The sequence below is a fragment of the Mustela erminea genome, chromosome 1 (genome assembly GCF_009829155.1).
Source record: "Mustela erminea isolate mMusErm1 chromosome 1, mMusErm1.Pri, whole genome shotgun sequence".
Lineage (NCBI taxonomy): Eukaryota > Metazoa > Chordata > Mammalia > Carnivora > Mustelidae > Mustela > Mustela erminea.
The window spans coordinates 81,958,651-81,985,823 of NC_045614.1; the positions used below are offsets into that span (position 1 = coordinate 81,958,651).

The 27,173-nt window shown below is 34.6% G+C and overlaps 1 protein-coding gene and 1 non-coding gene across 2 annotated transcripts in view; both read left to right on the forward strand.

Annotated features, from left to right (window-relative positions):
• ZNF385D (zinc finger protein 385D) overlaps window positions 1–27,173 on the forward strand; it is a 914,313-nt gene that overhangs the window by 236,926 nt on the left and 650,214 nt on the right. The gene's annotated exons all lie outside the window — the stretch shown is intronic.
• On the forward strand, window positions 16,788–16,899 carry LOC116581479. Its single transcript, XR_004282068.1, has one exon. It is a non-coding gene; the product is annotated as a U6 spliceosomal RNA (small nuclear RNA).

Below are 27,173 nucleotides of genomic sequence, written 5' to 3' on the forward strand. Positions count from 1 at the left end.
GATTAAATTGTTAGTGAAAATTCATGGTTTGTTTAATCATTTTGGAATATTTTTGAAAGTGTGGATTGAGTTTTGGAGTAAACAGATTTTAAAAATAACACAAAGATGCACACTGGGAAGAAAGCCAACTTTATTAGAAAAAGCCTGGAGAGGTGAGGGAGACGAGGAATGGATTCCTTTGAAAAGCTAAATCAATAGCAAACAAAATGTTACAATAGTGTATTCTGGTTGGGTGCTTCACATTTGATAAATAAAATATATTTTGTCAGAATTTTAATGGTATTTAAAAATGAAACTGAATTTTGATCTGTTCTCATGGCTTGCCATCAGGGAGATTTTTAAATGTAAATTTTGTAGTTGGCTTCAAGGCTACCAAATAATGAGAAGAAAAACAGTACATTTTTTAAGATGGAAATTATTTCTACCTTGCTTTGTGGTTTTTAGTATGACTAAACTAAAATATTCTAATAAAAAGGACTCCATATTTCTCTTTCTGTTGTATGGCAAATAGTTAATCTTGAATATTATTTGTCAAAGGCATGTAAAAAAAACAAAAACAGTCATCGGAAAATAATTGATAATTACTATATTCTATGGGCATAAGATGAACTAGTAAGACAAAATGTGTTTGCTTAGGTCATGTTTAAAAATATATATTGCACAGCCTCTATTCTGAATTTCTTAATCTTATATTTGACATTTAGGTAAAAACTTCTTAAGCACAGTATGATTCAATTTCAAGTTGTTTTTCTTTAAGTCTGTATTGTTGGAGGTAATGGTGCCAGCTTTTGCATTTTCCTTCACCTGTGTTTATACTGACAAACCTCTTTTGGAGGAATCATAATTGATATCATAGAAAGAAACCAGGACAAAAGTCATGCCTGGCTTAGAAACTCAAATCAGAGCCAGTCCCAGACAAAATTTAGAATGGTCAAAGGTTTTCAAATGCTAATAATAGGAATGAGTTCCCTCAAATGGATTTTTTTAAAAAAATCATTTCATCAGTGCATTTATAATGGGCTAGCATTGTGGTAAAGTCTTTATATGCATTTTCTTATTCAATTTTCCCTTACAACCACAGAGATGTTGCCATTATCTTCTTCTTATAAATGTGGAAATTGAGGATAACATCGATTAAATAGTGTGATGAAGGTCACACAACTATTAAATGGTAAAACTAGCAATCAAACTCAGATCTTATTCATTTACATACCTGCTCTTCTGAAGTCTACTGTCTCCTCAGAATGAATATTCTGCACAAAGTGTGCCTTTCTTTACTCAAAGAGAGAAATCATTTTCATAGAACCTAAAAAAATACTATCATATTTCCAACAATGCATTGATCAATATGGTGCTTAACAAAATTTATTGCTACATTTTCTATTCATATTTTTTCCCCAGGGCTCTTTCTAGTAAAAGTCATTAAAAACAGCCACAAATTAATAACACCTGGTTTGGGTCATAATTAGTTTGACTTGGGATGATACTTCATAGGAGTGATCACCTGTATCTCGAAGGGGATCTAATATGGGCAATCAACCTCACAACTGAGTTAGTATCTTACATTTATATAGAAACATATTATTTCTTATACATATTCCTTTATCTCCCCACTCTAAAAGTGTGATTTTTTTAGACCTGTTCAGAGTAACAAAGGAGCCTAATTCCAAACCTTATATATCTATTAATGATAATTCCTTTATCACAGAGAAACCAAGCTAAAAATGGAATTCCTAAGAATAAAGGATCCTATAAATTCTTTGTTGAGAACATTATCATTTTTATTTAGAGAAAGATATGGAAATTATTTTAGTCTTCTTCTTGAATGTGCATACTTGCGAAATGGACTGCTATAATCTGCTTTCTTTTAAGAAAATCTTTACTTCAATCTAGATTTCAAATGGTGAATAATTAAATGTAGTAGTGTCAAGAAAGCAATATGCCAATAGATATGTTTACCTGAATTCATCCAACCTTGTACCTAATTGATTTATTTTTAAGGATGCAAATAAAATAAATAATAGACATGGAACTAATTATTATTATTATTATTATTAATTTGGGATTATCTAAATGGAGCAAAATATACTATCATTTCTGTCTTTAATGAAGAGTATTGTATAAGTACATGCCTTAAAGCATATCCTAACACACACTGCAAAGAACAGGAGTGAACCAGATACTCAATCACCACATCTAAAATTTAGTTTCTGTATTTCTGAGCAAAATAAGGCATTTCTCATGTCATCTCATTTATTAGAGAAAATGATCATCTGAAGATCACAGTGAAAAAATGTACTATGTGTACTAATTAATTAATAGACCCCATCCGGCACTTTTTATAGAAGTCATTATATGGAATGTGTGTGCTCCAATCTTGGGTTAATGCTGTCCTGAGTTTCCAGTGTCCCTCCTGCTGAGTTGAAGCATGCCCTCAGCCAAAGGAAGCTGCATTTCCTGAACTTGTTCCCTTGTTGGGGGCAGGCTGCAAAAATCCCAGCTCTTTGCTTCAAAAGTGGGTAGACAACTCTAATAGGCCATTCCAGCTTCAGATTTGCAGATGCTGCTGTGGCAGTGCTATCAGAGCCTCACCTCACCCCTGGCCCAGTCAGTCCTGCTTTCCTCATGCCTCACAGGTATAGATCCCTCATTCACCACGCACCCACACTTATCTGCATCTACTTCCTGGAAATCTATCTAAGATACCACCAATGCTTGCTGTATCTTAAAAAGTAACATGCATAGTATGCTTCATGGTGTAAAAGCAACAAAATTTAACACTTTCCCCATGTGTATTGTCTATTTGATGCCTGAACATAACTGTTGTCATAAAAAAATACAAAGAGAGCAAAAAGTGAGCTAGTATTTATTGTTCCAGGTGTGTTCTAGATATCATCTATTAAATCCCAGTCAACAACTCTGAAGAGCATATATTGTTCTATTTTATAAATGAGATAGTTAAGAATCAAAGGGACTAAGACATTTGCCAAATAACTCTATCCATAAAGTTGCCTATGTCTTTATTATCAACAACATACCAAGTTCCCTGGTACACTTAAATTCTAGTGTCACAAGTTTATGTCATGTATTTGGACGTATTCTTATGTTGTTGAGTTATGATCTTTTTAAAACTACTTACTTTACATTATTACAACAAATCTGATGTTTCCTTAAATTCTCTTTACCAAATCTAACTTCTGAAAATGTTTTATAGAGAATAGTCATGTAAATAGGTCTTTTATAATTTATCACTGTTATTTCAGAAATACAGTTCTTTTTGTTGCACATTTTTTAAAATGAGAAGATACAGAAGTGGCAAAAGGGTATTCTGTAGTTAAAAGTTGCTTAAGTGTGTGGACTTTATCATACTCCGGAGTTTCCATGCCTCACCCTCTCATAAAAACTATAAACTAAAGAAATTCCAGTACAAACTGTGTGGCTTACTCATTTTCTCTTTGGAAAATATTTTTGTATTTTTGGAATTTCTGTAATTTTGGAATTTCTCTTTGGAAAATAATTTTTTATTTACTTAGAAATTAATTCTGTAAATAATAATTATTTTTCTGATGATAAAAATAATTTTGTTCCATCTGGGCTATTCATAAATGTACAAAAGTAATATAAAAATCGCCAAGAGTCCTGCAAAGGTAACTTCATCTAAATTGTCACAGTTCTTTCACATATGCAAATAAATGTGAGTAAGCAATATTGGATGTACAATATTACATGAATGATTATATAATAGTGTTTGCATATCACTATCTTTTTATGAATGCGTATTTTTAAATTACCCTAAAGAAATTAATAATGGAGTTATAATTTCTGGCTAAATATTGATATTTTGCTCATATTTGTCATTTTATATTCTAATTATGTAATATATTTTATAATGGAAAAAGCTTAATAAGGTCTTTATTGTATATACAGGGATTTTATAAGATTTTGAAGAAGTATAAAATCGAGTATTAAAATGAAGTATACCAGATATATACTAGTATATATATATATATATATATATATATATATATATATAGTATATATAGTATACTAATATGCTAGAGTATATAAATATATTTTTATCTAAAAATTGAAATTTGAAAATTAGCATAAACATGCTCCTTTGAGTCATAAGAGCATTTTGGAATACATGTAACAAAGGGTAAAACTTTCAGATGATTTAAAGTTTCTGTGACCAACTAATTTAATTCAATTTCATGAGCTCCCTCACCATGGTTAAGCTGTTGTGAAAGCTTGTTAAAGGACTGAGTAACAAGTTGACCTATTGTGACAATTTTATTTTATTCATAATACCTTTGTCATATTTGAGTTATTTTATTAAGCCTGGTTTTGCATTTTTATTGGGTTGAAACTGCTATCAAATAATTCAGTTTTATCTTACAGTATTCTAGAGTGTTTCAGTGCCCATTGTTTTGTAGCACATAAATCTAGAATATTGCCGCCCTTATCTATCCTCTTAGCATTAAATTTTCTTTTATTTAACAGAAAATCTAAATAAAATTTTCCTTTTGAGCTCTCACTGATATATTTTCTTTTCTCTTTTCCACTGATTGTCCCAAATGAGGTTTAAAGTGTCAGTGGATTTTCAATTTATAAGAGGTGCCTTCTCTTGCAACATTGGTAGTTAATAAAAATTCAAAATAGCTTCATAGAACTTTTTATTACTTTAGGCCCTGATTTTATAATATATTCTTCATTTATATAAAATTAGTTTTACCTTTTGATTTCCAAAGACTATTTGTGCTTTTGTAGAATGTCAATAGACTAGTTGGAACTTACTAGTGCAGTTATAGATCAATAGTGATGCCTTTTGGAGTCATTTTATTAAGTAATGATAACTGCTTTCTTAATAATATCTTCTCTATATGAGTATGAGACATAATGTGACATGACAATAAGGAATTTTGTCTTTTCTCAAGCTTCTCTCTTCTTGACTATATCATTTAGAAGCTTCAGCCTAGGGGAGACAAGGAAAAAATGCTGATATTAAATTGTCCAACATTATGTAATAAGAAATTTTGTTCTTGTTTGAATGATCCAAGTTTCTTTTTTACCACTGAAGGATAAAAATATGGGAGAAAATGACAAATGCTAGTTTTGTCATGTTCAAATTTTGAGTAGGATTTTGGCTTTGGTTATCAAATTTGTTTCTTCTCCATAAAAGGAAAACACATTGATCATTTCAAACAGGTGAAATTCTAGCCACTAGCTACTTGCTGCACTTGGACTTAACATTAATTTCATTGAACAGTAGCATCTTTGTCAACACAGAGATTTCTTTTCCAGTGTATATCTCTCTTTTTTTTTTATAATCTGACATTTTATAATCTGAAGCTGATAATCCAGCATGACCCCTGTCTGGAGATCACCTCAGTAGGCAGCTGTGCCCGAAAAGAAGTGTACTCTGGTTCTTCATGATTGTTGTTATTGATGAAAAATGAGTTGAAAAAAAATGAGGTGAACCGGCCACTAAGAGAAGCCTTAAAAAAAAAAAAAATAGAATGAGTTAAATGCATGTTATTTAGTTTGAGAATAGAATGTATTTGGGATGTAAGAATTTTCTTTGGTAATTTTCTATCTGTATGTGTATGTGTCTATTTGGGGAAGGTTTGAAGAATTGGGAACTTCCAGCAGCAGTATCATAAACTGAGGGTGCAAAATAATTCATTTGTGCATTGGAACTTCAAATCTGTTTAGCTCAGGTCAAACTCGTTTTCTCACCTTTTGCCCCTTTCGGTCACTAAATACTTCCACAATAATATCTTCCAGTTCTAGTGTTTCTATTCTCTAGGCTTAGGAATATAATCACTTTCACTTTTCTATTTTTGAAAGTACACCTATTTTTCATTATTTTCCTATTTCCTTTATGTTTCCCCTAAAAGTAATTTGCCCATGGTAATGATACTAGTACCTAATGAAAATGGGATGCTTTTACATATGAATTCCCCTTTCCTAAACAGATTAGTTTGCATGTAGAGGCCAACCCTACTTACACTGGCATTGGGAAGTTTCTACAGCTTCGCCCCAGGCATGGCATGCTTCATCATTTTGTGCTTGTTTCTCAGAAACACTAAACAGTAGTATGAGCATATGTGTATGTGTGTGTGTTTTTCAGTTGGTACTTTAGATTAATTCATTAAATAGACCTCCAAATTATTGATTTTAAGTCTTTGAATAAGATGTAAGAAACCAAATTTTCAAAAATAGCAACCTAGATACATCTATTTGCTCTTATTATTTCCAAATTCGCAATGATGTGACATAAGAAAGTTGAGAACAAAAGTAAATAAATCCATAACCGCATGCGCAGTAAAGAGTAAAATAGGAATTTCTGGAAGATATAACAAAATGTGATGAGAATGAGGTAAAACCCTGAATCTAAACACAAATATGGAAACCCAGAGTGGTAGGGGGGAAAAAAAACAAAAAAACAAAACTCTACAGTTTGAATTTCCAACAAAACTTGAGAATACCTCAAAGATTAATCTGAAATAGCCTTAAAGATGCAGCTCAGTGGGCACCTGGGTGGCTCAGTGGGTTAAGCCGCTGCCTTCAGCTCAGGTCATGATCTCAGGATCCTGGGATCGAGTCCCGCATCAGGCTCCTGCTCAGCAGGCAGCCTGCTTCTCTCTCTCTCTCTCTCTGCCTGCCTCTCTGCCTACTTGTAATCTCTCTCTGTCAAGTAAATAAATAAAATCTTTAAAAAAAAAAAAAAAAGATGCAGCTCAGTGTTTGATGAACATTGTGATGAATTTAGTTATGTTGGTTTGCAGTTAGAGATAGGATATAACCTACCTGCAACCTAATTATAGGCAAGTGAAGAGCAAATGAGTCTGGGGACTATGAGCCAAACAGGTTGGAAAGTGAAGGTCTTCTTGGGGTGAGGGACAAGGGAAGGGAGGGGCCAGATTTATCTAGTCTGAAATTTTAATTTGTTAACTTTATAATGTGTGCTGTAATTCTTTCTTAGATGTCACTTATGGAATCTTCAGTAAAGATTTTAAAGTAAAATGTTTAATATAAACATGGAAATGGAAATGTAAGGTAAACATGTAAAAATGTGAAAATACATTTTTAAAGTAAAATGTTTACTGACATTTTATATGCAGTTAGATTCTTCTTGGAGAACTTAAATGGGTGTTAAGACTATCCAAGTTGAGGCTGATACTCTGCACACAGGTAGAAAGGCAAAAGACATTATATATTTCCAACCACTTGTATCAGGTACAATGTTGAAATCAAAGATAGGAGCGAAACATATTTACTATTCACTTAAGGTTTGCCAGTCTTTAGAGGAGAGAAGAAATGAATGTAAATTTCAGTTTAAGATTTTACTTTGGAGAGAATATGTGATGAAAAACACATATAATTTTCCTTTAAGATTTTATTTCAATGGCTAAATAGAAGTACACAAGTAGGGAGGGTTGTATGAATTAATCAATGACTTAAAGGTATAAGTATGGTTTCAAAAGGAGAGAAATAAAAAGAGAATTAATTTAAGAGTATTTAACTTCTTTAAGATCTATTAAACATGTATATGCAGCAGTAATTCTGACAATAATTCATTTCTCAATTCAAATCTTCTAACAAAGAAAATTCATGCAATATATATGTAACTACCAGGAGAAATAAAACAGTGAATACAGCTTGAATGAAGAATTAACAAGGTTCTAGATTAGAGCCCTGTTTGTATGCTGTGTGACTATTATTATATTAGTTTAGAGCAGTGTGGTTGAATGTTAAGACTGAACAGAGGAGAAGCTGATTGTAGGGTAAGTAACAAAGATGATAATTTGACTAACTGCTTGTTCAGTTTGTGCTACTAAATGGAGTTTTAGCTCATTGATAGAAGAACTATAGCTGAGGGAGTTATGAAATAGTCAAAATAAAGAAGAGGTAAAGCATCCTTAAAATTTAATTCTTATTGTAGAGGAGGAAGCAAAAGGGTATCTTAAGAAGTTAATGGTGTGAGAAATGTAAAAAATGAGTAATATTCATTGTGAATTTGCTTTGTGCTATGTATGTTATCAAATGTATATTATTAAATCATATTTCTGCAAGTTACTGTAGTTTATTTGTGTCCATTATGGAGATCAGTAAAATGAGACAAAGTAGGTAATTTGCCCAAGGTCTTTTAGCTAGAGAGAGGTGGAGTCAGACCCAGATCCCTGGTGAGCTGGCTCCAGAATCTATACTGATATCCACGATGTTATATCACCTCTCAAGCCTGGAGAACAGCTATGCTTGCTCCAGGGTTTGGAAAGCAAAGGAGGAGAGAATTTTAGAAAAAGAATGTTGTTAACCACTGGGTCCTGAAGGCTTTATTCAGAGAGGTTGAGAAAGGCAATCCCTATTGGAGATCCGAAAATTATAAAATGGCAGGCTTCTTTGAGAAATTATTTCAGTGAAGTGGGAAAAGCCGAGCCAGATTTTGAAAGGTTAAGACAGTGTTTCTCTGTTGGTCTGTTGGTGATTCTGATTCAGAATCACCCTGAGTGTTTCCTTAAAAATTCACATTCCCTGGGTATACATTCCAAGGTCCTTTAATTGGGATTCTCCAGCACCATTTAGTTAGAAGAAATAGAAAATCAATAAGAGGGAATGGAAGAGAAAAAGCAATAAGATGGTCATGGCCTAATTTGCATACTTCATTCAGCAGCAAAAGTTCTCCTATAGAGGCATTTTAGTGACCATCTGTTTTTATTTTAACATGTGCTGGGGAAAGATGAATTGCAAACCCAAGAGACTAATCAAAGTGTTTTCTTGTTATGTTTTCAGCCACGTTTCAGGGACTCTCATAGATCTACAAGTCTTGAAACCAAATGGCTCTCTCCCTCTATATATCTAGCTCTGGTGGTTGTGAGTGGGCCCTGAACACTGTAGGTAATTTGAGGAACAGATAATCCATCTGTGCGGGAGCAGCAGGGTTATGTACACCACAGTTTGCATCTGGTCTTGCTCTTTGGCATACTGACCATGAAATTTTACAACTTAATCATAAAAGAGTGTCCAAGTGTATATACTTTATTTCAAACTACCTCTTTTGGCAATATTTTATATGTTTTTATTTTTTCTTTTTATATCTTCACTTGTTGAGAATGTCGTCTTCATATGGTGGTCATTTTTTCTCCTAGAAATACATTCACATTTTTACCTAAAAAATACTTACTGTATAATTATCAATATTTGTTGAAGACAAGTGTTCTGTCATGTCTCTTTTACTTTTTACCTTAACCAGCCACATATGTGCTAGAGTCCCTATATCCAGAACGTTCTTGTGTGTGAGAGATTTACTGAGATAAGAGGTCTTAGTTTTTTTTCTTTTCATTTCATCTCCCATCTAAAATTCAAGGTTTATACTTTATAAATTGATTTTTACCCTGGGCTAAGTGAATGCTTTTTTGAATACTGGTAATTTTCTTTATGTTTAATTCATCTATTATTAAATGTAAAAGAAACCCAAATTAAAGCATCTTAATAACAAACTATATTACTTTTATTTTATTTCAACAAACATCTGCTACCATCATTTTTTATCAAGACAAAAAGAGGTTTAGAATTATACTCAGTTACTAACCTCAAAATGCATTTTTTGAATGTTGAAAAATCACAATTTTATGTGTAGTGGAAATCTTTTCATTATTTAAATCTTTTCATCAAGAAGTCATATTTTGAGATAATAAATTACAATAGTGTCAGAAAAACCTAACACATCTTATAGGTACTCAATAAATATTAAATTATTATAATCCTGTCTGACACATTTTATTTACTCAACTATTCAAGGACCCTGTTTGCTAACATGACTAATGAAAGTGTTAATGATGTTCATAATTCCTGCTATCAGGATTTTATTCCTACTTTCATAAAATATTTTTCCTTCTTAAATAAAATTTCCTTAATAAATTTCTTTAGTTCATGAAACATCTTAATAATGTACAATATTGTCACTATTACAAGCATCAGGATCCATTTTAATTATACTTCTGAGGTCGAAATTTTAAAAATCAAAGTGAAGATCCCTACATTCAATGTGTCTGATCCTGAAATAATTTCTTTAACCAAACTATCAAAGATACTGTCTTTGCCATCACATACTAAGGTTGACTGATTAATTTTATGATGCTTACAAATGTCTTTTCCTTGATATAATGACTATTTAATGACTGCCTTTATTAACTTATATAAAAGCCTACCACCAAATATCATATGCTATAACATAATTTCTCTGAGATTCAATTACAATAAAATTGTATAAACCAAACAACACACTCATAAAACAAATAACATATTTCTTTTAACATCACCGGAAGAGGAGTGCTCTTTGTTTCCTTTGGAGTTGTAGCCTTAGTCATCCAGCAGTTGAAGGAGTTTAAAATTTAATAAATAAAATGAGAGAATAGAGTGATCTAAAATATTTCTGAGTTATTTATTATTATGAACAGTACCAGATATTTGTTTACCATATGTGATTCAGGGAAGTATTAAAATTAAAGAAGGGGGGTTGTAGGTATAGGGGAAAACTGGAAGTGAAGCAAGAAGTCCCAGAGAGGTAAGATATATTAGGGATCTTAAAGAAACATCAAGGCTTAAAGAAGTATTAGAACTCACTCCAGAATAGTTCTACTTTGGTGAGTTTGTGCCAAATAAAGAGACAAGAAAAGGAGGGCTTAGGTTGCACAGTAGAGCTTTGCTTAGTTTTCTGATGGAAGGAGAAACTCTGGTATTTCCTTATGTCTCCACATGGTGAAATCATACATGACTGAGTTGCTATGGGGTCTGTCATGGAAAGAGGCAAGGAGTGGCCCACATCCTAGACTTGGTCTTCGTTTGATGATGTAGCAGAGACTCAAAGTGGTTTATAGCATTAACATGAATCAATATAAGGTCAGGTTAGCCAGGCAGATATTCTTATTCCTCATCTAGATAGAAATGAAATGAGTTTTGGTTATAATAGCCATGTAAATGGTAGAATACCCTAAGATGGGTGCCCAACCTGCTGCACCCCCATTGACATCCACCAGCAGATTTCAAAAAACCGTCATCATGGTGCCAGAGATCACCCTTACTCCAAATTTGTTCACGTAAGACTTGCTCCAATACCAAAATCTTCTTGGACAGGAACAGAGGAAATAGAGATTAAACTGAAAGGCAATTTTAAAACTGAAAGTGACTGAATTATCCAAAGAGGAACACTTGAATCAATACACAGAGAGAGCTACTATACTTAGCATATTTAGCTATTCATTTGTAACTCTGCTACATTTCCCATATGGTATTTTTTTTTTTTCTATCTCTAGTTGTGCCGTTTTGCTCTCTCAGTTCTCAGATTGATTTCTTGGGTGTCCAGATGATTTGGTGTTTATATAGTTGTGTTCAAGGGATGAGGCAACCTAGAGTACCCCTGCTCCTCTGTCTCCGGAGATTTGTGGTGTAGTCACCCCTTCACCAACATGGTTTGATCCATGCAGGTCTACTTATATGTGGATTTTTTTATACTACAGTGCTATAAATATATTTTCTCTTCCTTATGATTTTCCTAATAACATTTCCCTTTCTCTAGCTTACTTTATTATAAGAATACTGTATATAATAAATATAATACATAAAGCATATGTTAACCAACAGTTTATGTTATAGTAAGGCAACACTAGGCTATTAGTTGTTAAGTTTTGGGAAAGTCAAAAGCTACATATAGATTTTTGATTGCACAGGGGACTGGTGCCGCTAAACCTTATGTTGTTTAAGGGTCAACTGTATTTGTATGTCTGACTTATTTAATTTAACATAGTCGCCTCGAGGTTCATCCATGTTGTCTGAAATAGCAGAACTTCCTTGTTTTTTAAGGCTGAATAATATTCCATTCTATATTTATATCCACATGTATAATATTCCATTGTATATGTAATCCAAACACATACACAGACACCACATTTTCCTTATTAATTCCTCTGTCTATAGATACTAAGGTTGTTTTAATATCTTGGCTATCTTGAATGATACTTCAATGAACATAGGAGTGTACATATCTCTTTGGGATACTGATTTCTTTTCTTTCGGTTATATACTCAGAAGTGGAACTCCTAGATTATAGGGTGGATGGATCCAAAGAAACCCACATGGAGACACATTATAATCAAATTGCCAAAAGTTAAAGAGAGAATTTTGAAAGCAGCAAGAGAAAAGTCACTTGTTGTGTACAAGGAAGCTTCCATATGATCATAATGGATATTTCAGCAGAATCCTTAAAGTCCAGAGAGGGAGATGTATAGTCCAAGTACTGAGAGGAAAAAAACCTGCCAACCAAGCTGCTATACCAGGCAAGCATGTCCTTCAAAAGTGAAGGAAAGATAAAGACAAATAAAAGCTGGGGGAGTTCATCACCACTAGACCTGCCTTACAAGAAATGCTAAAGAGAATTCTTCATAGCTTACCATAATAGTGGTGGGTCATCATTTTTAAATTTAGTAAAAGTTAAAAGATAAAAGTGCTAAAAATAACTATAACTGAATTATTTAGTAATATCTAAATAGACATAAATTGGGAATCACTCTTTGTCTTCAATGCTCCCCAGATGGTTGATTTTTAGTTCCCTGTGAGATAAGCCTTCCCAGGAGGCTCAATGTTCAGACACATCATCTCCTGAGGGATCCACCGCACACATGCTTTATAGATGATTGGATAGGTCTATATTTTTAGATGAGTATAGCTCAGATTTAGTTAAAACTTCCAGTAGCTATACTTAAATTTTGTTGTAAGTTCTCCTTTCTTAATGTAAATATATTGTAAAAACTAATATATAGGTTCACAGCAGGCTTGTTAGGTTATGTTTTAACCACTGTCTTTATTCTTCTTTAGTTTAAAGTGTTAGCAGACTATTGGGTTAGTTGCCTGAAGGAAGAAATTAAAAATATTTATCTCCCACTTAATACTCAAAGCAATGGGTATGACTTCTATGTAAAGAATTCCTTTCAGAACCTAGGGGAGAAGAAACATAAGCACGAATTTCATTACTAATTGTTTTTTTTTTTTTTTAAGATTTTATTTATTTATTTGTCATAGAGAGAGAAGCAAGAGCAAGCACAGGCAGACAGAGTGGCAGATAGAGGCAGAGGGAGAAGCAGGCTCCCTGCCAGGCAAGGAGCCTGATGCGGAACTTGATCCCAGGACGCTGGGATCATGACCTGAGCCGAAGGCAGCCGCCCAACCCACTGAGCCACGCAGCCGTCCCTCATTACTAATTATTGATCTAAACCCTCCCAAAAAACTTTTTGCCTACTTTTATGTTTCTGGGGATGTTATTCCAAGTATCTTAACACTTGATTCCTTTAGGTAAAATCTAATGTGAACATAACTCTTTCCAACTGAGAAATGTTTATGTGAATAAAACAAAACTAAGGTGTATGTAATATACACACATATAACAATTACTGCATAATTTTGAAACTATGGCCCTGTTTGAACATGTAGAAAAAGATGGAAGTATGATTATTCTGAAAGGAGGATCTCCCGAAACTGAGACTTATTATTCAGCTGCTAATTTGTTTTCAGTTCCTCCTAATTTTTTGTAGCATTATTTTATTTACCTTAACAATTTAATGAGATTCTTGACAGAAGCAAATGAAGTAATGTAGGTGGAAGTATTTCAACAATCTCTTTTTCTTACAAAGATGCAAATTTTAATTAGTCATTTCTTTGAAGTACATCTGAGTTATTTGAACATAAAGGCCCCAAGAATTTAATAGGAACTTAATTCCACATTAACACCTGAAGTAAAAGTCAAGGGAATAAACTCTGAGGATTTGTGAGATTTCTGGAATGCTTTTTACACAGAAAAATTATCCATCACTCTGTAGTAATTAGCACTGATAACATCAAAGCCAAAAACATTTCAGACTTGGGGACAGTCAGGAGGAAGAGATGTGGGGAAAGTGCATTGTCTTTTGCAGGTGGCTTGAAAAAAGAGGCAAAATGAGCTGTGGCAACTGTGAGAAGGAGGGGGCCCAGAGAGAATCCCTAGGACTACACAATTTTTTTTTTGTCAATGAGTCTGCATTGGAGATGTGGACCCAGGTAGTCGAATTGAGAGATACTTATATTTGGGGCTTTTGTATTAGTGGTCCTAATCAGCATTACCTGAGTACTTTCCAGTTAGTTCTTGGAGGCCTACCCCAAATTTATTGCTTCAAAAACTCTGGTGGCCGCCTGAGCACACTGTTTCTTAAAAAGCCTTTCACATGCTCCTCGATGTAGGCTCAAGTATGAGAATCATGGCCTTATCTCATAAATGATCTCAGAAGGAATAATTTTAGGGTGAAATAAAGTAATTTATGTAATGTATTTAGTGCAAGCATGCAATAAAATAAGTGTTAGATATAATTATGGTTAGTCCTTATGAAACCTACAATCAGTTGGCAGAAGAGTCAAGATTGGAAAGTATATAGGCAAAGACTTTTAGGAGTTACAGTGTCCTTATAAAAATACTTCAGAGACCCCTTCCTATTGTGACCTGCATACAAATCTACTGGGGATTGCAGATGCAGATTCGTACTCAGACTGTCGGGGGCAGGGTCTGAGATGCAACATTTCTAACCAGCTCCCAGGCAATGCTATTGCTGCTAGTCCTGGGGCCACATTTGAGTGAAAGAATCTGGTGTGTGACTCCTTTTCCTTCTAATTCACAAATCTTTGCAGCCTCCAAAGCAATATGAAGCAGAAGTTTGTGTATTCATAAAAGAGCCAAAGAATAGAAAGCTAGTACCAAGCTGTGATTCTCTGGAGTTCATGTCATCTACTCTCTTGAATTGTAACTTTTGTTTCTTTTTCCTTAGGAAGCAATTTAATGGTTCTTAGAAAAGAGAGTTTGGAAAGTAGCCATAAATTCGTGAAGTTTTATGATCACTTCCCATTGATTTCATAATTTCAAAGAGAGATAAATCGTATTGCTGGACTAAAGAAAGTTCAGACAGATGCATTAGATAAACTACGTATAACTACCACCATGTAGATTTTACTTTGCAAAACCATCTGGAAGAGTCCATGCTTCAGCTTAGCTTAGTAAACCTTATGCACTTAATTTTCAAAAGCAGCTCCTTTTTTTTGTTTGTTTCTGAAGCTAAATTTAGTTTTAATTGTTGACTCAAATATATAAATTCTTGGTATGTAGTCACATATATTTTACCAAAGGGAATTTTTATTTTTTTTTAAGTTATGTTTAGGGATGCCTGGGTACCTCAGTGAGTTAAGCATCTATCTTCAGCTCATGAACCTAGGGTCCTCGGATCAAGTCCCACATAGGGCTCCTGGCTCAGTGGGAAGCTGCCTTCTCTTTCTGCTTCTCTCCCTGCTTGTTCTCACTCTTTCTCTCTCCCTCTTTCTTACAAATAAATAAATAAATAATCTTAAATAAAAAAATATGGTTAATTATGGTCATCCCCTTCTTCTGCAGTTTTGAGGGGTTTCCAAGAAATAATAGAAGATATGGTCTACATTTTAAAAGAGGGAGCTGGGGAGGGTTGAGTAAATGGTTCTGTTCTTTAACCAAAACAGTTAAGTGTTTAAAAGCATGGTATGACAGACCAGAAATAATACCTTTTATTTAAATAGAATCCATTTAAATGAAAGATTTTCACTGTTTCTGGACTCTTCTCTTTTAGGTCTGGTAAATTTGTACTAATTGGATTTGATAGCTCCATCATGCATGACTGAACACAAATTTATAAAGCACAAATTCTAACTCAGTTGAGTTTCCTTAAATTATATGACTTTATATTAAGATTGTTACCTAAATTTTATACAATTGGAATTCTATTCATGAAGCTTTAGTCTAAAGTGGAATTGAATAATAAGAATAACATATATTCAAACTACATCTTTATATTAAATAGTCATAAGACAATTATCACAGAAATGCAATATTTACTCAGTGTCAGCTTCAGAACACTGTTTTAATCCCCATCTGTCCGGTGACCCTTCCCCTTTGCTGAAGCCCCCATTGTCAGCAGCTCCAGGCTTCTATTTTCTCAACTCTGAGCCCAGTGAGAGACAGTTCCTTTTTTCTAGTTATTACAGGAAAAAGCCTCCTTTATCACTGAATTCTATGGCAGATAGAGGGCTAGGGATTTGGTGAGTAGGATCTCAAGAGTCTACCCTGACTCTCTCACTCTGGAGAAAATATTTCCTGAAAGGAGGTACCTGAAAAATTACAGGTTTAAAGCCCTTATGAGGAATTATAGCGATTTAAAGGATAATAAACACTAGTTAATCTCTTGCATGGACTGAGAATAAAATCTTTTCCAGAACTTTTGTGGGGAAAATCACATATAATTTCTACAAACTCGAAAAAGGTACTTTGGCCTATAATAGAATTTTTTAAAAAATTAATTGCAATATAGTTAACATAGAGTGTTATAATTAGTTTCAGGTGTAAAATATAATTATTCGAAGAGTCTGTACGTTACTCACTGCTCATCAATATCAATGTCTCTTCATCCGTTTCACTTCTTTCACCCATCTCGCACACAGTTCCCTTTTGGTAACCATCACGTTGTTCTCTGCAGTTAAGGTCTATTCTTTGATTTCTCTTTTTTCCCCTTGTTTTGTTTCTTATATCTCACATGTGAGTGAAATCATATGGTATGTCTTTCTCTAACTGACTTAACTGACTTAGTGTTACACCTTCTGGCTCTATCCATGTTGTTGCCAATGGCAAAATTTCATTCTTGGCCTGAAATGGATTTTAAATACACCTCTTTAAACATCAGATAATAGTACTTGCTTTGGCAGAAGGCAGCACATATACTAAAATTGGACACACGGAGAAGATTAGCATGGACCCTGCACAAGGATGACATGCAAATTCATGAAGTGTTCTGTATTTTATTTATTTATTTTTATTTTTATATTTTTAAATTTATTTGAGAGAGAGAGAGAGATCACAGGTAGGCAGAGAGGCAGGCGGGGGATGGAGGAGCAGGCTCCCTGCCGAGCAGAGAGCCCGATGCACCCCAGAGTGTTCTGTATTTTAAAAACAACAATAATGGGGTGCCTGGGTAGCTCAGTGGGTTAAAGCCTCTGCCTTCAGCTCAGGTCATAATCCCAGGATCCTGGGATGGAGCCCCACATCGGGCTCTCTGCTCAGCAGGGAGCCTGCTTCTCCACCCCTCTCTCTGCCTACCTCTCTGCCTACTTGTGATCTCTGTTTGGCAAATAAATAAATAAAATCTTAAAACAAAAAACAAAAAACAACCACCACAACAAACCCCATCAGGTTGTAGCCTTAGTTTTATATACCTTGTAGGTAGGATTTGACTGATTGTTTGGATTCTAAAATAATTTGAACTTTTGCTAAGAAATTTAATTTTTTGAACATGGAAATGTATTGCCTGTTGTCCTTTTATAAGTGTAGATTTTAATTGGATTCTAAAATAATTTGAACTTTTGCTAAGAAATTTAATTTTTTTAACATGGAAACGTATTTTCTGTTGTCCTTTTATAAGTGTAGATTTTAATATTTAGCACTTAGGAGGATACTTCTTTTTTTTTTGGTCATAAAGGAGAACCCTATTGGTAGGTAGCCTTGGTTTTAATTTCACATAATTCTCCCCAAATATCAGGAACTGCCACATTCTGACCTCTTCAAAAATTCCATCCAAGACTCTTATTTTTTTTTAAGATTTTTAAAATTTATTTATTTGACAGAGAGAGAGATCACAAATAGGCAGAGAGAGAGAGAAGGGAACAGGCTTCCTGCTGAGCAGAGAGCCCGATGTGGAACTCGATCCCAGGACCCTGAGATCATGACCTGCCGAAGGCAGAGGCTTTAACCCACTGAGCCACCCAGGCACCCCCCATCCAAGACTCTTATGAATAGTACTTGACTATTAGGGGTGCCTGGGTGGCTCAGTCAGTTTAAGTGACTGACTCTTGATTTTGGCTCTGGTCATTATTTCAGGGTTATGAGACTGAGCCCGGTGTTGGGCTTCATGCTTGGTATAGAGTCTGCTTGAGATTCTCTCTCTCCCTTCCTATTGTCCCTCCCCCTGCTCATACACTCTCTAAATAAATAAATAAAATCTTTAAAATAGTACTTGAGGGCACCTGGGTGGCTCAGTGGATTAAGCCGCTGCCTTCGGCTCAGGTCATGATCTCAGGGCCCTGGCATCGAGTCCCGCATCGGGCTCTCTGCTCCGCAGGGAGCCTGCTTCCCTCTCTCTCTGCCTGCCTCTCTGCCTACTTGTGATCTCTGTCTGTTAAATAAATAAATAAAATCTTAAAAAAATAATAAAATAAAATAGTACTTGACTAACTAGTTTGTTCTAGTGTCAATATTAGTTTGCTAATATTACACACATATAGCCTATCTTATGTTAATTTTTTGTTGGGCGGGCCAAATTATCTAGTTAACTTTTATGTTAGCTCAGCATACTTGTTACTCTTTGCATTCATTACAGTGCTGTTATTATTCAGAACTTTTCATTGCCAATGTCAGAAAAAAACTGACTTAAAAGGGGAGTATATTAACTCCAATATACTCCAATATACTCTATGAGTATATTAACTCATTTAATGAGAAGTAGAAGGTGGAAAGAACAAGGTGTGTGTGGTTTCAAGAGCACAGTCTCTGTTGTCCGCATGTCCAGGTTCCACTATTCACTAGCTATGATTCTGCACATATTACCTAAGGTCTTTCAACTCCAATCTCCTTGGCTCTGTAACATGTATAGTAATGGCATCTTTTTTTTTTTAGTATTATATTAATAGACATGATGCTTTTAGAATGAGACCTGACAGATAAAAGCATGCAGTATTACCATAAACAGTCCCTTTACCAATCTCCATATCTCTGGTGAGTTTTCCTCTGTGTTGATAACACCATCCTTACCAGCAACTCAAGGTTTCCATTTTCCCAACACTAAGTTCAGTGAACATATCCCTTTCCTAGTTATTATATGAAAAGCTTCAGGATAATTTTCACTAAACTGATTGGGTTATGGTCACTCCCCTTTGCCAGAAAGAATATGTCCTGCTCTGATAAGCCAGTTTTGGGTCACATGCCCACTCTTGGAAGTGAAATCAGTCTAGCATGGTGATGGAGTAGGGGCTGGTGGTTTTGCAAGGAAAACAGGTTCTCTTACCAGAGGGAAGGAAGTAGATTTGGGTGGGCAAAAATAACAACTGTTTATTTTTAAAGTTCTTTGAACATTGATTCTAACACTTAAACTACATTGTTATATTTGTTCTAAGTTGTTTGGTCCCTTTCTAATTACAAGCATTTACAAAATACCAGTAAGAATATTTACTACCCAATTTTAATTCACTAAGCATAATTGAAATACAGAATCACTAATACTTAGGATGAGTCTTTTGGTTACCCAAAATGTCTTCTTCAAAAAGCTCTCTCTATTGTTTTCCTGTTTTATCCCCTTTTAATAGTGAAAAACGAAGTAGTCTCCTGGAAATAAACAAAAAGCTTCAGAGAAGTAAATCTTCACATAATGTGATTACTTCACAATGTATAAGAAATTCTAGATAAACTGACTTACAGATCCTCTTATTTTATTTTATGATATTATCATTGAGATGTATTATTTTGGTCTGTTTTGTAGTCTCGTGTTTTATTCATCTAAATTATTTTATGAAGATTTTTTCAATGTTGTGTAAATTTTTAGGCTTCAAGTGTCGGGAAAACCAGAATGTCAGAATCAACATGATCTAAATGTAGTCATAAAATATTTTATGTCATCTGGTTATTCATTCATTCAACAAATTATAGAGAAACTTTTATTTGCCAGGTAAAGATCTTTGCCTTTATGGAGTTTATAATTTGACAAGTAGAGAGAGACAATAAAATCTACATCATAAAAAAGCAAATTATGTTATAACACAGTGTCAGTAGAGTATAATGTAGTATGGGGACAATGTAGATTTTATTTTAGGTACTCAGTATGATTTATTTCAATCTCAAGCTTGAAGACAGCAGGGAAAGACATACAAAAAAATTTATTTTGTCTAACCTATTGTTACAGCCTTTTGGTTTATAACAGTTCATCATATTAATAGAGAACTCCTGTGGACTGCTTATTACTTTCAGCATTCTTAAGTAATAGTAAATAAAATAACTCTAACTGGAGCTATTTCTCAGATATTACTGTTTGTTCTATTTAAATGAAACATTTCAGAAAGGCTAGGTCAAATCCTATAAATAAAAATGAATCTTTCCTCCTTCTTTTAGTAAACCAGATGATTCTTCCTCAGGCTAATTAGTGCTTTCCTTGAATGCTCACAGGGCTCCATAAGCACCTTTTTTCACTGTGCTCATTGCAGTCCACAGTTGGCTTTGTTTCAGGCATGGGTGCATGTCATGGCCATCTGTCTTGCAGTCACTGTTCCATTCTCCCTTTGCTCTAGCCGAACTCTTCAGGAACATGTTTCTAGCACTGGATTTCTTTTGCTCTAACATTCATAGCAAATCTCTCTAGTGTTTACCCCGGCTAGGATGATTTTATTGATTTATTGGAGAAAAATGTGCTCTTCTCTGTGATCTCCAACTATCTGGAGGTTTATCTCCTTCCAGCTTTCCTATTGACTTGGACCTAGTGGCCAGTATGGTCAGTGACTAACACACAATACTCCTTACTGGAGAAACAATAGCCTCTAAACCCCACTTTTAGGCTAACACTCTAGATCATTATAAGTACGGTCTAAATGCAGAGTGACTGAATCTTTATTCTTTTTTTTTTAATTTTTTATTTTTTATAAACATATATTTTTATCCTCAGGGGTACAGGTCTGTGAATCACCAGGTTTACACACTTCACAGCACTCTCCAAAGCACATACCCTCCCCAATGTCCATAATCCCACCCCCTTCTCCCAAACCCCCTCCCCCCAGCAACCCTCAGTTTGTTTTGTGAGATTAAGAGTCACTTATGGTTTGTCTCCCTCCCAATCCCATCTTGTTTCATTTATTCTTCTCCTACCCACTTAAGCCCCCATGTTGCATCACCACTTCCTCATATCAGGGAGATCATATGATAGTTGTCTTTCTCTGCTTGACTTATTTCGCTAAGCATGATACGCTCTAGTTCCATCCATGTTGTCGCAAATGGCAAGATTTCATTTCTTTTGATGGCTGCATAGTATTCCATTGTGTATATATACCACATCTTCTTGATCCATTCATCTGTTGATGGACATCTAGGTTCTTTCCATAGTTTGGCTATTGTGGACATTGCTGCTATAAACATTCGGGTGCACGTGCCCCTTTGGATCACTACGTTTGTATCTTTAGGGTAAATGACCAATAGTGCAATTGCTGGGTCATAGGGCAGTTCTATTTTCAACATTTTGAGGAACCTCCATGCTGTTTTCCAGAGTGGCTGCACCAGCTTGCATTCCCACCAACAGTGTAGGAGGGTTCCCCTTTCTCTGCATCCTCGCCAGCATCTGTCATTTCCTGACTTGTTGATTTTAGCCATTCTGACTGGTGTGAGGTGATATCTCATTGTGGTTTTGATTTGTATTTCCCTGATGCCGAGTGATATGGAGCACTTTTTCATGTGTCTGTTGGCCATCTGGATGTCTTCTTTGCAGAAATGTCTGTTCATGTCCTCTGCCCATTTCTTGATTGGATTATTTGTTCTTTGGGTGTTGAGTTTGCTAAGTTCTTTATAGATTCGGGACACTAGTCCTTTATCTGATATGTCGTTTACAAATATTTTCTCCCATTCTGTCAGTTGTCTTTTGATTTTGTTAACTGTTTCCTTTGCTGTGCAAAAGCTTTTGATCTTGATGAAATCCCAATAGTTCATTTTTGCCCTTGCTTCCCTTGCCTTTGGCATTGTTCCAAGGAAGATGTTGCTGCGGCTGAGGTCAAAGAGGTTGTTGCCTGTGTTCTCCTCAAGGATTCTGATGGATTCCTTTCGCACATTGAGGTCCTTCATGCATTTTGAGTCTATTTTTGTGTGTGGTGTAAGGAAATGGTCCAATTTCATTTTTCTGCATGTGGCTGTCCAATTTTCCCAGCACCATTTATTGAAGAGGCTGTCTTTTTTCCATTGGACATTCTTTCCTGCTTTGTCGAAGATTAGTTGACTGTAGAGTTGAGGGTCTATTTCTGGGCTCTCTATTCTGTTCCATTGATCTATGTGTCTGTTTTTGTGCCAGTACCATGCTGTCTTGATGATGACAGCTTTGTAATAGAGCTTGAAGTCCGGAATTGTGATGCCACCAACATTGGCTTTCTTTTTCAATATCCCTTTGGCTATTCGAGGTCTTTTCTGGTTCCATATAAATTTTAGAATTATTTGTTCCATTTCTTTGAAAAAGATGGATGGTACTTTGATAGGAATTGCATTAAATGTGTAGATTGCTTTAGGTAGCATAGACATTTTCACAATATTTATTCTTCCAATCCAGGAGCATGGAACATTTTTCCATTTCTTTGTGTCTTCCTCAATTTCTTTCATGAGTACTTTATAGTTTTCTGAGTATAGATTCTGTGCCTCTTTGGTTAGGTTTATTCCTAGGTATCTTATACTGAATCTTTATTCTTTTAAATGTGCTCTTTATATCTGAATTTTTCACTCCTGATGCCTTATCCTCACCTGATCAAGGCTAGTTTTTGAAACTCAAAACCTAAAAATTGCATTTATTTGTTCTTTTTGTCCTATCCCTTGCTTTAGACATAAATCTGGGGATTCTACATGGAGTAAGAGGACATATCCAGAAAAGAAGCCTAAAATTGCATTTCAGAAAAAGTATTCTTCCTGAGCAACTTCCCTACTAGACACTGAGTTTCCTTCATAAATAAAGAATCTTGCCTACTAACGAGAGGGAGCATGGTGTGTTTCAAAGTGCAGGGATTTAAAAACAGGGGGCCTTGCATTGAAATAAAGTTCTGTTTGCAAGCTCTGAAGGTTAGGGCTTTTTAATTTCTTAGCCTCTGTAGTTTCAACATTAGGTCACAAATGATAGCTGTATTCCATGGTGGTTGTCAGGAATAGGGAAAATATATATATAAAGAATAAAATGTAATATTACTCTTTGAAAGAAGGTATGTCATAGTTGCTAATATTCAAAGAAAATTCTCTAATAGATCAGATTTCATATATATACACATGTGTATAATCATGACTCTAAGTGAAATTGTTTAATGAAGAAAAGCATGATGCTGAATAAGAATTTTTTAAGAAAGTAACTTATTAATCATATATATGGATGTCCATCATATCATTGTGGGTAACGATATAAAAGTTTAATAAATCTGAATATCTATCATTAGGGAAATATTTAAAGATAAGTCACAGAAGAATATGCATCGTATGATCTAAGCACAGCAAAAAGAACCAATTCTCTGCCAGTATGTGTATGTAAATGGATAGAAATAGATCTGGTCTGTATGTAGGGAATAGGTATAGTTGCTCTTTCTGGAAACCATAGAGATTTGGTGTATGAAAATGTGTTTCACTCTACTTTGTATTTATCTTTATTTTAACCTGAATACATAAAACACATGCTACATTAAATGAATTTCTCCATATCCATATAAATATCATTATCACTGTCATCATTCAAAACCCCAGAGAAAGCAGGTGACATACTCAAACTGGCAGACAGTGAGAAGGGCAATCTGATAATAGTGAGCAAACATTTAATAGTGAGTGATTACCAGCGCCCGTCGTGACAGAGTTGAGGGCAGAGAGCATTTAGGAACCCAGGGCAGGGAAAATCCTGTGCAGAAGGCTGTTCTGAGACTTGTGCCTTTTGGCACAGTTAGACCCAGGTGATCCCCAGGGAGAGAACTGGGAAATAAAACACTAAATGTTCCTGAGCCCACTGACCTCATTCATCATCTTTCCTGCTCCCATCTCTTGCTGGGGCTCTCTTTTGGCTGAAGGCTGCCAGGAAGTAAGGACACCCACTGAGATGGCCTGCCTGATAAGTTCCCCAGGTTGAAGAACAGAGTAGAGAAGGATGGAAAGAATAGGTACAGAATCAAACAAATGTCCTAAATGAGAATTTAAACAAATAAGTGTTTGTATGTCCAGCTGACTCCTGAACAACATGTGGGTTAGGAACATGGACCCCCTACACAGTTAAAAATCCCATATAAATTTTGATACTCCCAAAACAACTACTAATAGCCTACTGTTGACATGAAGCCTTCGTAATAACATAGTTAACATATATTTTGTATGGTATATGTATTATATACTGTATTATAATAAAGTAAGGTAGAAAAAAGAGAATTGAAGAAAATTGTAGGGAAAATACATTTACAGTATTATACTGTATATATTAAAAATCTGCATAGGAGTGGACATACAACTAAATTAATTTATAGTTGCATTTTGTTCACAATTTCATCATAACTACTGAATTTTTTCGTTTCATTTGGTTTTCCAACACCAATTTAAATTTGGTCAGTTTTAGACTCTAAGAAAAATGGCTATGGAGACAAAAACAAAGAGGAAAAAAACAGTAAAATTTAAAATGAAACCCAAAGAATAAAATGTACAAAACATATAAACTCATAATAAAAAACGAGTAAAAACAAACCAAAATGAATTAAAAAAAAAGAAAACATAATTTTGCTTAGTTAAAAAAATTACTTAAAAAACTAGTAAAAACCATGTTGAAAAATCATAGTATGAAACCCGAACATAAAAATGACCCCCCCAAAACAACAACAACAACAACAAAACCCCATATTACTGTGGGCTAAACATATTACCAAAAATAGAGCCATCTCCTAGGGTAAGCTTGGGTGTTTTCCAAGTTTCCTTCACGACCTAAGTCTTTTTTTGTCTGGGAATTATAGTATTCTCATGTTTCAGTTACTCTCAATAAGCTGTCAACCTGATAATGCTTTTTAGCTATCTGTAAAATTGACTGTCATTTAACCATGAGTTTGTGGATAAATGTTGAAATGCAGGCACTCAGTGTCTTTTGATCTATATATGTTAAAGAGTCAATAATATACCACAAGGCAGGGAGGACCAGCTCTGGTGATAAAGAGATCTGAAATTGGGTTGGCTAATTGTATGTCCTTTGTGAAGGTATTTACCTTTTCTTTTTTTTTTTTTTTTTTTTTTTTCTTTTTTTTTTTAAATTTATTTATTTTTTTATTTCCAGCATAACAGTATTCATTATTTTTGCACCACACCCCGTGCTCCATGCAATCCGTGCCCTCTATAATACCCACCACCTGGTACCCCAACCTCCCACCCCCCGTCCCTTCAAAACCCTCAGATTGTTTTTCAGAGTCCATAGTCTCTCATGGTTCACCTCCCCTTCCAATTTCCCCCAACTCCCTTCTCCACTCTAAGTCTTTTTAAAGATTTATTTATTTATTTATTTATTTGATAGGGACAGAGAGTTGGTGGAGAGGAAGAGAGAATCCTAAGGAGATTTTGCTGAGGGCAGGGCTGGTCATAGGGCTCAGTTTCACGACCCTGAGATTAAAACCTGAGCCAAAACCAAGAACTGGGGGCTTAACTGCCAGTGCCACCCAGGCATCCTAAGGCATTTACTATTTCTATGCCTTAGTTTCAACTGTAAAACTGGGAAGTTAATAACAACTTGGGCCCCTATATTTCACTGAGATAGTACATAGTAATTGTTGGGGCAAAATGCATGTTCAACACAGGTGGTTTTTCTTTCCTTGATATGCTGCCCTTCTCCTGTTTCCCTGGGTCAGTGCTTTTAGTTCTGTGTGTGTGTGTGTGTGTGTGTGTGTGCGCGCGCGCATGCATGCTTTTAGTTCTTAATCTGATTCTTGTCTCCAGAAAGTGAATAGCCCACCAGTAAATTATTGCTATTCTTATCAGAGAGGCTCTGGAATTCTCAGATTCATCAGGCTGAGTTACAAGTATTTTGTACTTTACATGACAGTGCTTTCCTCCATTGGTACAAAGGGAATTGGTCTTAATCTCAGAAAGTTTAGCAAATTGAAAAAAGTACCTAGGATTCCTGCTTTGTTTCTACCCAAGATGTAAAAAATCAGGATTAGAAAAAAGTAGATGAGGAACTAATTCATATTTAAAAATGTATATTTTTAAGTATTAAGTTACTCTTTTGGGGGGTCTTTTGTTCTATTAGGTGATTTCAAAAGAAAGAAAATATATTCTTTGAAAACTAGTCTTGCCAGTCGGTTTTTAAAATAAGGGAATATTGCTTCGGGTACGTTAATTATACCTGTCACAAAGAAAAGGTGACTCTTTATATTTCTATATAAAGCATGCAAAGAAGTTTTAAATTTTCTTCTGAAGTATTTTTAAATTTCTTTAGAAATCCAATAAACCTTACTTATATTTTTAAATAATAAATTATGTTTCTCTTTAACTATTTGGCTTGCAAGTGCATTAGAGCGCATCTTTTAATCGCTGAGTATTTATTATATTGTAAATTGCTCAGGACTTGAATCCTACTGGCCTTGTTGTACAATTTGTGTTTTTACATTCAGCAGTTACGTAAGATTTGGTATACCTTATTTTATATAAACCAAACTAGTGTACCTTATCTACTGTAAACCTCAAAATATAAATGGTTAAGGAAACAGGACATTTTCCCATTTGTCCTCTGACAAAAATGTAGCTAACAAAACATAGCACACCCCTCTCCTTCTCTTGGCCTTCAAGAAAGTAATTTTAGAAAGAGCAACATCCTAAGGTTGCATATTAGCTGAGAGTTTCTACAAATCTATCAAACTGATTTTATTTTCCCATATGCATTTTAGTTTTCTCTGTTTTTAAGTAATTTAAGACTTATAAGATCTTGCAAAAATAATACAGACAATTTTTGTGCACATTTTACCCAACTTTCCCCAGTGATAACATCTACAGAGTACTTTATTAAACCAGGAAATTGACATTGCTATAATACGGTTAAATTAGATTTATTTGGATTGAATCCATTTTTACATGCATTCCTTTTTTTTTTTTTTTTCATTTTGCTTTGTATGGTTCTGTGAAAATTTATTGCCTGGATAGAGTCATATAACCACCACTACGAGCAGGGTACAGAATTATTTTATCACTACAAAGAAGTTCCCAACCTACCTGTAACACTAATCCCTAATTCTCTTTCTCTAACCATTGATCTGTTCTTCATTACTATAATTTTGTCATTTTGAGAATGTTCTATAAATGTCAT